Source organism: Pinus tabuliformis, chromosome 2_1 (genome assembly GCF_031772625.1).
Source record: "Pinus tabuliformis cultivar Carrire ecotype Pingquan chromosome 2_1, CPIR1, whole genome shotgun sequence".
Lineage (NCBI taxonomy): Eukaryota > Viridiplantae > Streptophyta > Pinopsida > Pinales > Pinaceae > Pinus > Pinus tabuliformis.
Genome location: NC_142299.1, coordinates 643715813 through 643731762, shown reverse-complemented (window position 1 = coordinate 643731762; position 15950 = coordinate 643715813). Strand labels below are relative to the sequence as shown.

Sequence of the window (15950 nt, the reverse complement as noted above, 5' to 3'; positions counted from 1 at the left end):
TTTGCAAGAGAACCATATGTTTTATAGGCTTCAGTCGGCCATCCACCCAAATCCATTCTAGCCCCTTTCCAGTGCCCTTCTCACTCACCTCACTATCGTCCACCCAGACAATTGCTTTCACCATTGTCCTCACCCACTTTAGGACCACTTCCTCAATTACTCCACTTGGAATTCTCATCCAAGGTACTGCTGGCATGGGGAAGTCTCATTTAATTGATTTCCTAAAAGATACATTTCTTTTTGAATCTACTATGAATTCAATTACATTGCTCCTACTCGCTCCAACAGGTGTTGCAATGTTTAACATAGAAGCGCTTACAATCCATTCTACCCTTCAGATTCCTTTAGTGTCAATGCATCCTCTTAAGGGCCAACCACTTCTACATCTCTAAGAAAAACTTTGTCACATCAAATACAATTTAATTGATGAAATGAACTTTATTGGGCCTAAAATTTTTTCACACATAGATGATCGTTTAAGGGAGGTATTTCCGTCATATCAAAATGTGCCTTCTGGCAAACGGTCTATCATACTTGTTGGTGATCTTGGCCAACTAGCTCATGTGAAGGACATCCCCATGTATGTCGGCATATCGAGTGGTAATTCCCTTTGGCCTTTGGCGCAGATTCAACATGATCGTCACACTGTCAACCATATTTTGTGAACAGGCGATTGACCCTCTTCAAATTTCATTCCGCCAATTGCTCACGAATCTCAGAAATGCAACACCAACAATCGAAGACTGGAACCTTCTCATGTCAAGGACACATTCCTTTTTGTCAAATTATGAGAAGCAAGAATTCGACAATGCAATCCATCTATATCCAACCAACCTAGCTATCGCGTTGCATAACAAACAAATTCTCAAAAAATTGAACATGTCAATTGCACGATGCTACACAGAGAAAAGGAACCACCATCCTACTGGTACACACGAAGAAGATGAGCAGTTCATGTTGAAATTTCTAATTCTGACACATCATAAATTCCTACTGCATTCTCTAGTTTATTATCTCCCACTTGTTCTTTCCATTAACAAGTTATTTATAAATATAAATATGGAAATAAACAAAAATGCAGCTTTAACACATATACAGATCAACAACTGAAATAACTGAGACAATCACACAAAGGACGCTGTTATTTTTGGACAATCGTCTCCAGAAAAACCCAATGCGGCAAAACCGGTGCAACAGATATGAGGGTTTTATTATTATGCAATTTCTGAATACATCTATGCTGCCAGAAATGGCTCACCCAATAGAGAATGCCCTCGACAGTAGTACCTCTCCTTGGAGACATATATTTTGGTTGATCAATCATCGGATGAACGATCCCACAACAACTATGACAACTTCCACTGCTCTCCATCACTCTGCAGGGACTGCGTCACCCTTCTCGACTCACCAACACTCTGTCTTCCCCATGAAAATTCTTTTGGCGCTGCATCTTGGCCCTGTATCATCTCTTCTAGCCTTTGCGTCAACCCTCAAACCCTTTGTGTCACCCACACTGGCCTTTACAGCTTCTACATGGCTCCTGGTTGCCTCTACGTAGCACACAACTGCCTCTGCGGCAGGCTCTCCAGGTTTTCCGCCATCTCTTCGGCACTATCTCTGCCTCTTTTCTATGTATTCTTGGTCTCGTGCCGAATTGCCCCTCGCTGCAACAGATCACTGGTTCGATTCTCTCACAAACCCCTGTCCAGAAAATCGAATTGACTGATCAATTTGGTGTATCTCCAACTGACCCTCAAGCCTCCTCTTATACTTTTCCTATTGAGTCTTCAACGGCCGAGATTAAGTCTCTAATCAACGGCCAAGGTTAGATTTTGCTTGATCCATGTCATTTAGAACATTCTCACCCAGTTTTATATTAATGCCCATTAATATTTTAATTTTCCTAAGTTTAGACTTAGGAACCACATTAAAAATATTAATTATTTTAATATCTCTTCAACTGGGTGGAATTTCCCCAAACCATATGTTGGTCTTGGAGATCTTATGTGCGTTGGCGTATCCACCAATTTTCATGGCTAGAGCACATCTGATGCTACCACAAATCAACAGTTCGATGCAAAATTTCTTATTTACAATGAACAACAGGTTTTTCTCACATGTAACTAGTGGGTTGAAGTAGGTCTTGTAAACATAGCACTTGGAAAAGTAGTTTCCATTTTCTATGCACATGGATCAAACCCCCTCTGAATTACCATCCTTTGTTGTTGTTGACTTCTTCTAATACAAAGGCCTCCAAGGGATGCCTTCAACCCATCTTATGTTCCAATTCCCCAAATAACGCGAGGGTCTCACAGGAAATTCCCCTTTGAATGACATGGGGTTTGATAATACATAAATCGCAAAGGATGACATTACCAAAGGTGACATTGGACATTGGCAACAGAGACTGACAAGGCTTAACATTCACTGCCATCTCCAGAGTTTGCACCTTGGTTGATCTTGACATCTCTCCCATTTTCCTTCAGCCGCTACTTTTGCATGCAAGGAAATACTTACATCAAACGTAGGCAACAAGAGGAATTCATGCTAGCATCAAAGTATTTACAACCACCTATAGTTTGATCGCTGCATCTAGCCCCTTCTGATATCGTTCCGGTAAGCATACTTTTGATTCAATTTCAGAATAGTTGCAGCAAAACTTAGTTAAAATTCCAAAAATTTTGGTGATTGATGTGAGCGTGGTTTTACAACTCTAATTCAAATAAAATACTTTCAAACCGCTTGACAGGAAAAAACCAAACAAATATATTCTCATTCAAAGACAAATCTCTTTTCAACTGTCCAAGCGGTAACTTACCACATAATTTGGAAACCATTCTTCCAACAACAAAAGTACTCAAAGCCTACTCTGAACAAGCTTTACAAATTGTGTTGTGGTGAAAAATACAACACCCCGTTTTTCACTGTATTATTATCATAATAATAATGGGGACCCGATGTATTTGCAACTGCTTTTTGGATCATTTGTTATTTCATTTTTTTGTTATGTTGTCTTTTTTTATTTTATTTTTCAAGTTGACATAATCTTATTTTTAAAGCTTCCTTTCATTGTTCATTAATTAGAATAAATGAAACAAATAGCCCCCACTCCAAGACTTATATTGTCGTTTGACTTTAACCTTTTTTATATTGATCCAACGTTAAATGGGCCCTTTGAGTAATAAAACACTCCTTGAAAACCTTTCAATCAAAGTTCGCAATAAAAAATATAACACACATTTTATATAATGAAATCTTATTTGAGCAATTGCACATCGACGTTTTCGTTATGTCCCACACCTTCAACCCTGCCATCGTCGATATAGTGTTACCTCTGATCTTTGATTTGTTTAGATCTCCAGTGTGCAATATCACAAGACCTCCGATTTGTTTAGAGCTCCAATACACGGATCCAATATGTCTATACAATTGATTCAAAACAATATCGTGTATGATTTATGGATCCGATAAAATTACAAAAAGAAGTTAATTATCATTAACATCCTTGCTAAATGTTAATTATCATCAACATAAAAATATACATAGATTAGTACAATTCTAATTCTAATTCTACTTCTAATTTAAGTAAATAGGAAACATATATTAACTATTTCACAGTACCTAAAAAAGTAAAAAAAAAGAAAGTAACACTGCTTTTCTTTTGTGTTACATTTTTTTTCCGTTGTTCTTCTCTTCTCTTCCTTTGTTTATTTAATCATTTCCTTTCATTAAAATCAAAGTAAGGAAATAATTAAAAGACAAGCTACATTATTTCCCAAACATTTCCTTTTTTTGCATCCATTTTCTTCTTATATAGTTTTTCACTTCAAAATTAAAATTAAATTAATCAAATGAAAGGATAAAATATTCAAAAGGTTAATATCAATTTCTTGTTTCCTTTTAAGGAATTAAGAAATGAAATGGAGATGAGGCTCGAAAATCTCTGCCTCAACATCGGGGAAACCACTCGGTCCGGAACTTAATGCAACTCTGTTTTCGTTTTGAATGGTGGCTCCGTCTTCGGATATGGGACCAGTTTCCCTTTGTGGGGTGGACCTCTTTATTACTATTTACATACATATGTCGGCTTTCATTATATTTAAACCTTGAAACTTCAAATTTTATTTGGGGAAGGTTTTAATTAGCATTTTAATACCTTCGCGTAGATGCTTTAAAGTTAAACCTAAAGTTTATTGTTCAAACACCGAATTTTGGGTGCCGATTAAAGAAATCTCTCTTTTAAATTAAGCTTTTTGGAATCTTCAAGTTAAGATTTCCTTATTTTATTGGAAAATTTTGGATTATAACTTAAATTTTAAAACACTCCCCATTTTTTATTAATTCTATTATTAACTATAATAGGGGTTGTTGAGTAGTACAACACATATATAACATTTTACTCAAATGTTCATTTTATTTGCTTCCATATTCCCCACTTCTCCTATGGGCGTTGCTTTGCACCTGTTGGTACAAATACTAGTTATAACATGATGGAGTTCACAATGTAATATGATAATGGTTTTAACTCTGTTAGCGCTTGAAATTTCACCTCAGGCTGAGAAAGGTAAACCTCAAGGCAACATCAAACCATTTAGCCTCGTAGCTAGCCCTACGGGGCAGGAGAAGGCTCTCTCCGGTCAATCTCGGTAGATCTTCAATAGATGAGATGACCAACAAAGTAACACTGATATTAGGCTAGTAAACTGATTAGAAAGGTTGATTTGGGGTTTTTAATAAAATGACGGGGTTTTTCTGGGCTGCATGGGCAAAATCACAGCTTGAAACAGAGAAATTTAATGAACAACACAGATTATCAACTGAGGCAAGGTAGGCAAGAAATTTAACACCAAATCTATATTTAACTGGGATGGCAAGACTGGTGAGGAGCTGACAAGGGCATAGGAGATGAATCCTTGTCAAACAGAGGAAAACATTAAACATGAACAAACTTATAGGCAGAGCATGGCAGGCATGAATTCTTACCTAAACACTTCATTTGTTCAGTTAGAAATGATCATGTAGTGAAATGGAACATAACAGATTACATATGAAACAAGAGACAAACTTGTGTTAAATTATCATACCACAGGAATCTCAGAAGTCAGAGCTGTGAAATTTCATTAAAAATCCCTGTCAAAGACTGTACAATGGAGCTCAGTTTCTCCTCCAGCTCTCAGAATTTTCTTCTAACTCTCTTCTCTTATACAAATTGATTATTTTTAAAAACTCTTCTAAAACAAAAAACAACAGATCGACCCAACAATCAGGGAGCTGTTTGAACTGCAATTACAACAATATAAAAGAGCGTTTTTTCTAAAAATCCTCTGATTACTAATAAACATGGAGCGCAGATCTTTTTGATTTCTAAGGTCTTGAAATAGGAAATTGGTTCCTATTTTTCTGTTGCGGTTGATGTCTTTGTTTAAATATAGGCGTTTAGTCTATGACTGTTCGCTCTTCCCGTTGAATGAAACCGATTTTTTCAATAAAGCTGATCCTTGAAGCGCATTTTGATAGGAGAAAATCACTACAGGTCAATGCCCAGCTCACCCTAAACCCTAAACACCATCTCACCATTTCGCCACGCTCTAATCCTTGCAGGAATCATCAATTACTTGACAGCCAGCAATCTTAGCATTCTGATCTAACAACCCAGACGCAGCCTCAAATGTCATTCCATGATCAATCATTAATGTGAACAGAGTAGTTGAAGCCCCAGACATGGGATCCGCATGTACTGTCTGAGGAGATCCTTGAAGCTCTATAAGGTTGGCCTTGATATCAACAATTCTCGAATCAAAATCACCTGCATTGCGAGCATCTTACACCAAAATAAAATACTCAAAAATCCGTTTTTAGATATCAGGTGCCAATCCCAAAATGCGATTCAAGAAACGACCAACATCATCTTTACCAGTTCCTTCAAGCATCCGACCTGACAATTTCCATGTATCTTTACCAGTTCCTTCAGGTATTGCATCCCTAATGATTCCAACTGATATCAATGCTGCCTTTGCCAAACTATGAAATTCTTGAATTTTCTCACGCTCTCCAACTAAGCAATTCGGAGGTAAAACAGGTTGATCGCTCTGCTCAATGATAGCTTGCCCAGCCCTACGGTCACCTTGCGTTAATGCTCCAAGAGATTCTAATCTCTTAGCAACAATTGAAGCAAACCGACGTTCTCCGCCTAAATTAGTAAAAAAAAAACATTCTATCATCTTCTCCGATTGTTTATTCAATGTTATATACCGCAATGTATGCCAACGAACCAGAGAGTGATGCGAGCAAGAACCACAAATTTATAGACTTTGAGCATGTGATCACAGTAATAACCATGAATGCAGTGCCCAATTGTAACAAGCCACTGTAATGAGCTAGATATAAATGTGATCATCAATTCAGATCGCTTCCACGGAGATGGAGCAAGTGAGATACATAAAATATTGCCTCAGAATCATGGTAATGTGCAATCCAAGTAACACAAACCACAAAAAATGCGTCAAAATTATGGTGCGATCCATTTCTTTCAGAAATACGATCCACATAAATAGTGCAAGGGAATACATATGGGCCACATAGAATGTAACAAAGAGCGAGCCTATGAGAATATATACGAGCCACAAATTATGAATCTAACCACTGAGTTATGTAGACAAAGAGATATGTAACCCACAGAGAAATGTATTCAGATCACTGTAATAGACTGCGAGCTTTTGAACATATCACAGTCAAACAAACATGAGCCTTAGAGAATACCAATTTGATACCCAAAATTTAGTCTAGTTCACTGAAAGAGAGGCTACAAGATCAGAAATTCATCCAATAGAGGTCACATAGATATGCTGCGAAGACTTACAAGGGTATATGAGGCTATGAATATTTGATCAAGATCTGGCCCTGCAACATCAACCAGGACGACCCCCTTGTCTTCTAAGAAAGCTATGTGTTCCCATTCATTACAACGTGTATGAATATTGCCATGTTTATTTCGCCACAGCCAAACTTGACCAGCAGCAGTAATAGCTGCAAGATGGTGCTGACTTGCCGCCAGATGAACAATCGGAGAAGATGTTGGCAGTAATTTTGCTGCTCGGAGTTCTGGGCACTTTGCTTTGTCAAAGCCTATTACTTCTCCCCAACAAAAGTATTCATAAATATCAGCATCACCAGCTGAAGCAAGACGAGCAGCAACTAGAAGACGAGGTGGTGAGGATATCCGCCCAACTGACCCAACAGGCAACATCAATTTTCCAGCATCAATTTTCCAGAAGAATTCTCTTTCCCACGCGACCCCTCTCTAACTTCATCCAACACACTTGGAGATTTTTGGTTGCTCATTCAAGGCAGCCTCTGCTACATGAAAAACTGGATTTTGATTTACTTTAGATTCGTCATCTTTGCTTGAAGTAGACTGATCTTGGAAAGATTCAAAGCTTGTCGTGTACGAGTAATGGATGAAGGAGCGGAAGGCATTGTTGATTTGATTATTAAATTGCCAGACTTTGATTGTTGATGATGTTTTGTTTTCTTTGTGCTTTTGCAGAGATAGGAGCTTGAAGTCGCTGCCAGTTGAAGCGCTGGAGAATTTGATACAAAGTCTAAAGAAATACATTTAATGATTTCTTCTTCAAAATAGGGTTTTGAAGAAGAATCAATCTCACACTGACATAAGACGGAGTCTAACAAACTCCATTACAATACAATTTATGTAAATATAAACAAGTGCTACATAGTAGCTAGTACTTGTCGTGTAATATGATAATGGTTTTAACTTGATTAAAATACAATTTATGTAAATATAAACAAGTGCTACATAGTAGCGAGTACTTGCCACTTAGTTTAGTTCTTGCGAGATTTGAGAGAAACTAGACGAGAAAAACCCACTGGAAAAACTTCCAAAAAATCTCACTAAAAATAACTCGGAAAAAAACAACAAACACTTGAAAATTGTCAAAAAACGTGGTATGGGATTGGAATATTGGGCCAAATTACACGCAATATCGAGATTTGGAATATAAATAGCCACGAAGTTACTTTAGTGGTAAGATTTTGTCGAAGTTGGAAATCATTAAATAAAGAGGGTAAGTTAGCATGGAAGCCACCGCCAAATTAGTAGTGTTTTTCGAAGACGTGTTATGGGATTGGAATATTTGGCCAAATTACACTCAGTATCGAGATTTGGATATTGGCCAAATTGCACGCAGTATCGAGATTTGGAATATAAATCGCCACGAAGTTACTTTAGTGGTAAGATATTGTGGAAGTCGGAAAGCCTTAAATAAAGAGAGCATAAGTTATCATGGAAGCCACTGCCAAATTAATAGTATTTATCAGAAGGGTGACTAATTACACTCAGTATCGAGATTTGGATATTGGCCAAATTGCACGCAGTGTCGAGATTTGGAATATAAATCGCCACGAAGTTACTTTAGTGGTAAGATATTGTGGAAGTCGGAAAGCCTTAAATAAAGAGAGCATAAGTTATCATGGAAGCCACTGCCAAATTAATAGTATTTATCGGAAGGGTGACTAAAGCTAAAAAAAAATGGAGTCGACCAATTGCTCATATGGTCAAAAGTGGCTAGAATCAGTGTAAAATAATTTCAAAAAATTGTGTAGGGATAGTATTTGAATCATGTTTTTAATGGTGGAAATAAATTCAGCACCATCAAAAACTTTTGAAGTACCTAAAATTACTGACAGATTGACAACTTTTAATTGTATTTACAAAAATGTTTGTAAAAAAATTTCAGAACATAACCAAAATTTCCATAAATTAAAAAAAAAAAATCCCCTGATCACCCTGGAATATATTAACCCCGGAATATATTATTTATATTGTTTATTTTATTTCAAAAAAACGTGGCATCCACGTCAGGGGCACGGCCACACCAAGACACAGGCGGCAGCTACACCAGAGCTGCCGGGAGTTATCGCAGAGTACATCAACTTTATCCATCGATGGTACATGAATGCGTGATGTTGTCATTAAATAAAAAATTTAGCTTTCTCCAGCAGTAAGTACTATGGGTTTTAATTCTCTGGAGGAAGTACGTCAGACTTTGTAATCAAGTGGAACTACGTTAGAGGTTTTAGACTCCGATCAATGAGGTTTTCGAAAATTATTTTTAATAATTATTAAATAATAATAAAATTAAAATTAAATTATGTGTTGGTTTCAAAAAATAATTTTAATAATTATTAAATAATAATAAAAATTAAATTATGAATTGATTTTAAAAAATTATTAAGTAATTAATGTAAAACCTAATAGGTTATATCTACCGCAGATATAGTACGGTTTACTTATGTATGCATATTCTCTATATGTAAACATATATATTTATGGTCGAAATATATATATATATATATATATATAATCTAATTTTTTGTAAATAAGTTTTAATTAAAAACTAAACGGCTTATCAGAACTTTTAAAGATGCTATTTAGAAATGAAAGTGAAGGGAAATAAATTTGTCCTCCAAAATCCTTAATAATCATTAGAATTTGCTCATTACATGTGTCATTTTACATTTTGGTCCTAAAAACATAAGTAAAAAAACATCTATATTTATATCGAATTTGCTCATTACATTTGTCATTTTACATTTTGGTCCTAAAAATATAAGTAAAAAAACATCTATAGTTCCTCTTGACCTTTGAAATTTAAATGCTCTAAATTTTTATTTATTAAGTTATAAATGATTTATTTATTTTCTATTTTCTAATTCAATATTCTTTAACTTTCATTGATAATTCATTTCATTATTTATTATATCTAATTTTTTATTCAATCTCCAATTAAAACTAATTTAATTCATTAATCACTCTTAATAAATCTAAATTTAATTATTTTTAATAATTTAATTCAGTAAATTTAAATATTTATCTCAAACGTTAATTTTGAATGGTAGTTTTTCTCATAAACCATAGTACTCTAACGTATCTCTAATACGTATTTAAACTTATATACACTCCCTTTTATTTATTTTAACTTCTAAATAGAATATCCACCCAAAAACAGCACTAGTATGTTAATCTCCTCAATCAGTGATGATTTCAGGACGAGCAAACTAAAGTAAACCCCTATTATCGCCGTTACTCAATTTTTGGTCAGCGAGTGTCCTTCACAACCTCCTGACCGAGTCTGACCCAAATCCCCTACTCACGTAAAACATTTCTCGAAATGAGATTTTTGACGGCTGAAAAAGGCAAAATTATCTAAACAATTATTCTCAAAATCCATTGTAAGATATGTATATACGGACAATTTCATTCGTTGGTGACTCACTTTTCTAAAATATTTAATAATTAGAATATAACATCGCACCTATACCGATCAATTGAATTAATACAGTCCCATCAATCATCATACGGTCCAAAGCGATATTTCTCATTTCCCAATGCCCAAATGTAGACTTTACATGTCGGAGATTGAACTTTGATGTGGTAGATTTTACAAGTTTCTGCAGATTGGGATTGAATTTCTAATCACTTGGATATATAAAGATTTTTTAAAAGATTTTTGAGGTAATTACAGCAAAAGAAAAAGAAAATGGATAATAATATTTCAACTACTCAATGGTTAGATTATGTGAAGCTTTTATAGAAGAGAACAAGAAAAATATTATTTCTATAATCAACACTTCAAGTGAGTTATTTTCATTAGAAGATGTCAATTGTGGTATAACAAAGTTAGTAAATGGTAAAGCTCAAGACACCAATAGATTGCGAGCATAATTTTTAAAGTGAGGTTGAAACTTTGGTTCCGATTATCAAAAGGATCTTCAACAATGTCACCCAAAGCAATTTCCCAACTGAATGGACAACTAGTGTTGATATCCCTATTTACAAAAGTGGAGACATCAATATTCTCTCCAATAACCGTACTATTATGATTATTCCTCTTTTTGGAAAGCTACTTGGAAGCATGGTGGACCGTAGAATTAGCAGTTGGACATAAAAGGAAGTTAAAAGAGCAAAAGTGCACGCTGGTTTTAGGCTGCGACATTCTACCATTGATCATTGTATCACTCTTAGACATCTCATAGAAAAAATATGAGACATACAAGGTGAGGAGGCCTTTTGTTGCTTTGTTGATTTCAAGAAAAGCTTTCGACATTGTTTGTAGAGACAAGCTATGGAGAAGGATAGAAGAGATTGAAATTCCAAGCGAATATAGAGCAACGGTTCATAAGCTTTACGAGAAAGTTAGAGCTAAAATCAGAACTAAGGAAGGCTTTTTTGAATGCTTTGGTAGTGACATTGGGGTCAAGCAGGGGTGCCCTCTTACCCCCACATTGTTTGTCTTATATATCGATAAGCTAGAAGAATGGTTAAGCAGTGATAGTGGAGAGGATATTCAATTAGCAAGTTATGTGGTGAGGTTTCTTTTGTACATTGATGACCTTATCCTAATTGCAAAATCAACTCATGGTCTGAGAGAGCATTTCCAGGCCTTAGAGCTATTTTGTTAAGAGGTTGGGATGCAAGTAAACGTTAACAAAACCAAGATCATTATCTTCTCCTTGAAGAGGAAAAAGCATCAGGTTAGTTTTCTTTTTGAGGGGAAACCCTTGGAAATAGTGGAAGAATATAAGTATCTAGGAACTGTTTTTCACAATAGGCTCAATTGGGAGACATGTAGAGCTAAAAGGATTCAAGGGGGTTGGAGAGATTTTTACCTTCTACAAAACAGATGCAGGGAAGTAGAATTATGGGATTGGAAGACCAAGAAAACCCTTTTTGGGTTATTGGTTATACCGATTGTACTCTATGGATGTGAAGTTTGGGGGAGCAATTTGTCAAACCACAAGTGAAGACAATTAGAAAGAATTCAAAAGCACTTAATCACTAATAATTTCAAAGTCAAATCAACGGTCCCTTATGAAATCCTGCGAGCTGAGGCTAGTTTGTTTCCAATGGAGGCTGAGACGGTCTTTCGCTTCTTAAGTTACTTAAAAAAGGTGAAAGGCATGGATGGGCATTGTTGGCCTAAAATAGTTGTTGCAGAGGAGTTAAGAAGGAGGAAGAAAACTTGGAGGAAACAAAATGAAAAGTGGTTGGGTAAGTGGGGCATTAAGTGGTAGGATTGTCCTAGCTCTAAAGAGGAGATAAAAAAATGAGTGTTTGAAAAATTCAGGACTACCATGTGGGAAAAACAGATTGGTCGAAAAAAATCTCTATATGTCAAAGATTTCAACCCGACATGGTCTCATGATGAGAAAATATATTTGGGTGCCAAAATCACACGAAAGGCTAGATTATTAATATCACAATTGAGGACCGGGTCTCATCATCTCAGATGTGAAACAGGTAGATGGATAACTCCAAAATAAGAGTAGGAAGAAAAAATCTACATCTTTTGTAGGAAAGAAGAGGTTGAAATAAAATGACACTACATCATGGATTGTCTATCTTATGAAAATGTTCATAATCAATTTAGTAGCATTTTGAGAGTATATTTTTTGAACACCCTGTTCAATGAAGCGAGATTTATCAAACCTACAAGCTTCTTGGTCAAAATTCATGAGAAGAGTGTAGACTTAGGGATAAAAAAAGATTTAAAATTGTGATGTGCGGGAATCTCATGTTCTTTCATTCATTCAACGGTAGACTTTAAATGGATTCAAATTCTAGAGAGCTACTAAATTATGACATTTGGTTAGAGGATTATTTTGATTGCACTATATTATTTTCACTGGTTCCTATGGCCTGAAATTGCTGAGGGCAGGAAAGCGGGCTGTGTAACCCACCATAGTGGCATAGACCTTTGTATCAAACTTCTTGAGGACAGACAGTATGAGGGGCGAGCAAATTATTCGCTTTGTATGCTAGATATTGCTCTAGAGCAGGCAAATTGTCGGGGGTGGGGTAATTGTTTTTGGGTCGGGGTTTTTTTGTGAGCAACCACGGCGCAGAGCACAATAGTGAGTAAAGAAATCGGAGAAGAAATATCCAGAAACAAAATGGTATTTGAGGATTCCAAAAGGGCGGTGCTCGGATAGCTTTTATAAGACATAATAAACGAAATTTTCATTCCGACAAGGTAACGTATTAAGTTTTAGAATTCTGCCATTGATTGTCATATGAATAGATTTATAATCATAGACTTTTAATAGGGACATTTCTTATGTATAAACGTTCTTAGGTTCACCTGGGTATAATTTATAATTATAGACTTTTAATACAGATATTTCTTATGTGTAAATGTTCTTAGGATCACCTGGTTTTTGAGGATCAGCCATGGCAGTGGTGCAAGGAAGAGAGGCTGGAAAACAAAACAGTAAATGAAGAAATTGATGTAAAAGTACTCGGAAACGAAATGGTGGCTGAAGATTTCGAAAAGATGGTGTTCAAACTGTTAGAAAACTAAACAACGATTCTGCATGCGGATAGAACTGAAAAGAATCACTGAAACTTTATGCCCAGGGATACGAGTTACCTCCAGCCATTGGTGATGTTTTGAAGAAGGCCACAGTCCACTTGCATGCTACTTCTTCAACACTTCAGCTTCAATCCTAGCAAAGGAACACAAGAATTCTGAAGGCACTTCCGAGCTCTGCTATCTCAGCTAGATGGTGTAGAACTGAAGGGTTTTGAGATAGGAGCTAGGGGACCAAACAGATGAACATATAGCTAAGCTTCCATCAAGCTTCTAAAAGCTATGTGTTAGAAAAACCACAAATCAAGGTAGAGATCAGATCAAAGTAATGGACCACTTTAGTAGCTCCCAATTATAAATTTAGTAATTGCAGTTGATTTTCTTAACTTAAGGAAACTACTGCAGTTGGTTTCCATAAGTTAAGAAAAGCTGCAATTCCATAAATCAAGGTAGCTTTTGTGTAAAATCAATGGAGCTTAATATTCTCCCACTTGGTCCATACTTCCAAACTTAATGTCTCAAAAACCATTGACAATCTTTATTAAGTAATAGATACATGAATCATGGCGATAAATCCTCTTATGACGAGTATTATCTTCCATGTATTACTATGTATTTATTCTTATTATAATTTATGTGGCAACAATATCTTAATGAATAAACCCTATGTTTATTCTTGGTCCTTCTTAAATGAATTTTCTCAAATCAACTTAAGGTGCACATAAATATGAGAAAAAACATCACAATAATTAAGAATTTCATTAACATTGTCCATACAATGATAAACTGCATAATGGAACCAAGTCCCATATTCAATACATGATCCTTGAATTTAAATGGTGGCATGCCCTTAGTCAAAGGATCAGCGATCATTAACTCAGTGCTGACGTGTTCAATGACCACTTTATTTTCTTTAACACGTTCCCTTATAGCTAAATACTTAATGTCGATGTGTTTATTTCGACTCCCACTTTTTTTAGCCATAAAACCAGCAGCTGAATTATCACAATATATTCTCAATGGCTTAGATATAGAATCCATAATTCTAAGCCCAGAAATGAAATTCTTAAGCCATACACCATGTAAAATAGCCTCAAACAGGATATACATAAGCATGTAGTCTTTGGTCCCTTGAAGGTACCTCATCACTTTCTTTGCAGCTCTCCAGTGGTCTAAACCTGGATCACTCTGATATCGTCCCAACATTCACACAACAAATGCAATGTCAGGTCTTGTGCAGACTTGAGCATACATTAGGAATTGCTGATCTCTTAGGTCTAGTAGATCTTCTTAATGTTGTACCATCATCTTCCTGAGAAGTATGTGGTTCAACTTGTTGTTCAAAAGTTCTTGGCAACTCTTGAACTCCTTGATCTACTGGAATATCGTCAGCAGCTTGTGGAACTTCAACAATTGGTTATTCAACACCAGTTTGTACTTGAGGGGTGCTATGAACAATAACCAATCTTTCACTTGAAGTGGAAAGTTGAGATTCTGAATGATCTTTCTCAGAAACTATGTTTCTGGTTTGATCGCTCCCACTGATCAAGTCATTTTCAAGAAACTTTGCATTTCTTGATTCCACAATCCTAGTGCTGTGAGATGGACAATAAAATCTGTAAGTATGTATGATTTCTAATATGTCTGAACTCCTATTGGCACCTTTCTTTGACTTGTTGGTCTGCTTTCCCTTTATGCAGTCCACACAAGTCTCAAGATCAGTAAAATCTAGAGTATTAAGTATTCCATCATTTACCATTCTTTTAATTCTATCTATGGAGATATGACCTAGTCTCCGGTGCCATAATTTAGAGGAATATTAATAACACATCTTTTAGTGCCAGTGTGAACATGCATTGAATCATATGTGACTTTGTTTTGTAAATTAATGCAGTAAAGACCATTAGACAAAATACCATTCCCAACATAATCAGAAAAAGATTTTTCTGAAAAGTTTAAGGAATATCCAAAATGTACAAGCCTTGAAACTGAAATCAAGTTTCTAGAAAACTTGGAACATAAAAGGTCTTTTCTGACTCCAAAACAAAACCACTACTTAAAGTTAAATAACATGTTCTCATAGCTTCCACATGCGAGCCCATCTTGTTTCCTGATAAGATGCTTTGCTCACTTCCCACTGGCTTCCTTAGGTTCTGCAAATCTTGCAAGGAATTCGAAATGTGAATTGTTGATCCAGAATCAATCCACCATGTGTTAATATTAACATTAACCATATCAGATTCATAACAAACAAACGAGATTACTTCCTCAAGTTCGGGAATGTCAGAACGAATTTCAGAGAAATTTGCAGGTTGTATTACTGCATCAAAATAAAGAATCACATGCTTATGTTAAAATTGAGGCTTAACAACTTTCATGTTTTACCAATGTAAAACATGCTAAAAAGAATTGAATCAAATGACATGAAAATTAACCGTGGGCTAAATTTTCAATTCAAACAGATTCAATAAAACTTTATGAACTTTCATGTTTTACCAATGTAAAACATGCTAAAAAGAATTAAATCAAATGACATGAAAATTGCCTGTGGGCTAAATTTTC

The 15950-nt window shown here is 35.6% G+C and overlaps 1 long non-coding RNA gene across 2 annotated transcripts in view; it reads left to right on the top strand.

The window, feature by feature from the left end:
- LOC149202219 (uncharacterized) overlaps positions 1-13364 on the top strand; it is a 105995-nt gene extending 92631 nt beyond the window's left edge. For both annotated transcript variants that reach the window (XR_016253505.1, XR_016253507.1), the window contains one exon: positions 13224-13364. This is a non-coding gene — a long non-coding RNA (uncharacterized LOC149202219). The remainder of the gene's footprint in view (positions 1-13223) is intronic.
- The last annotated feature ends 2586 nt before the right edge of the window (positions 13365-15950 follow it).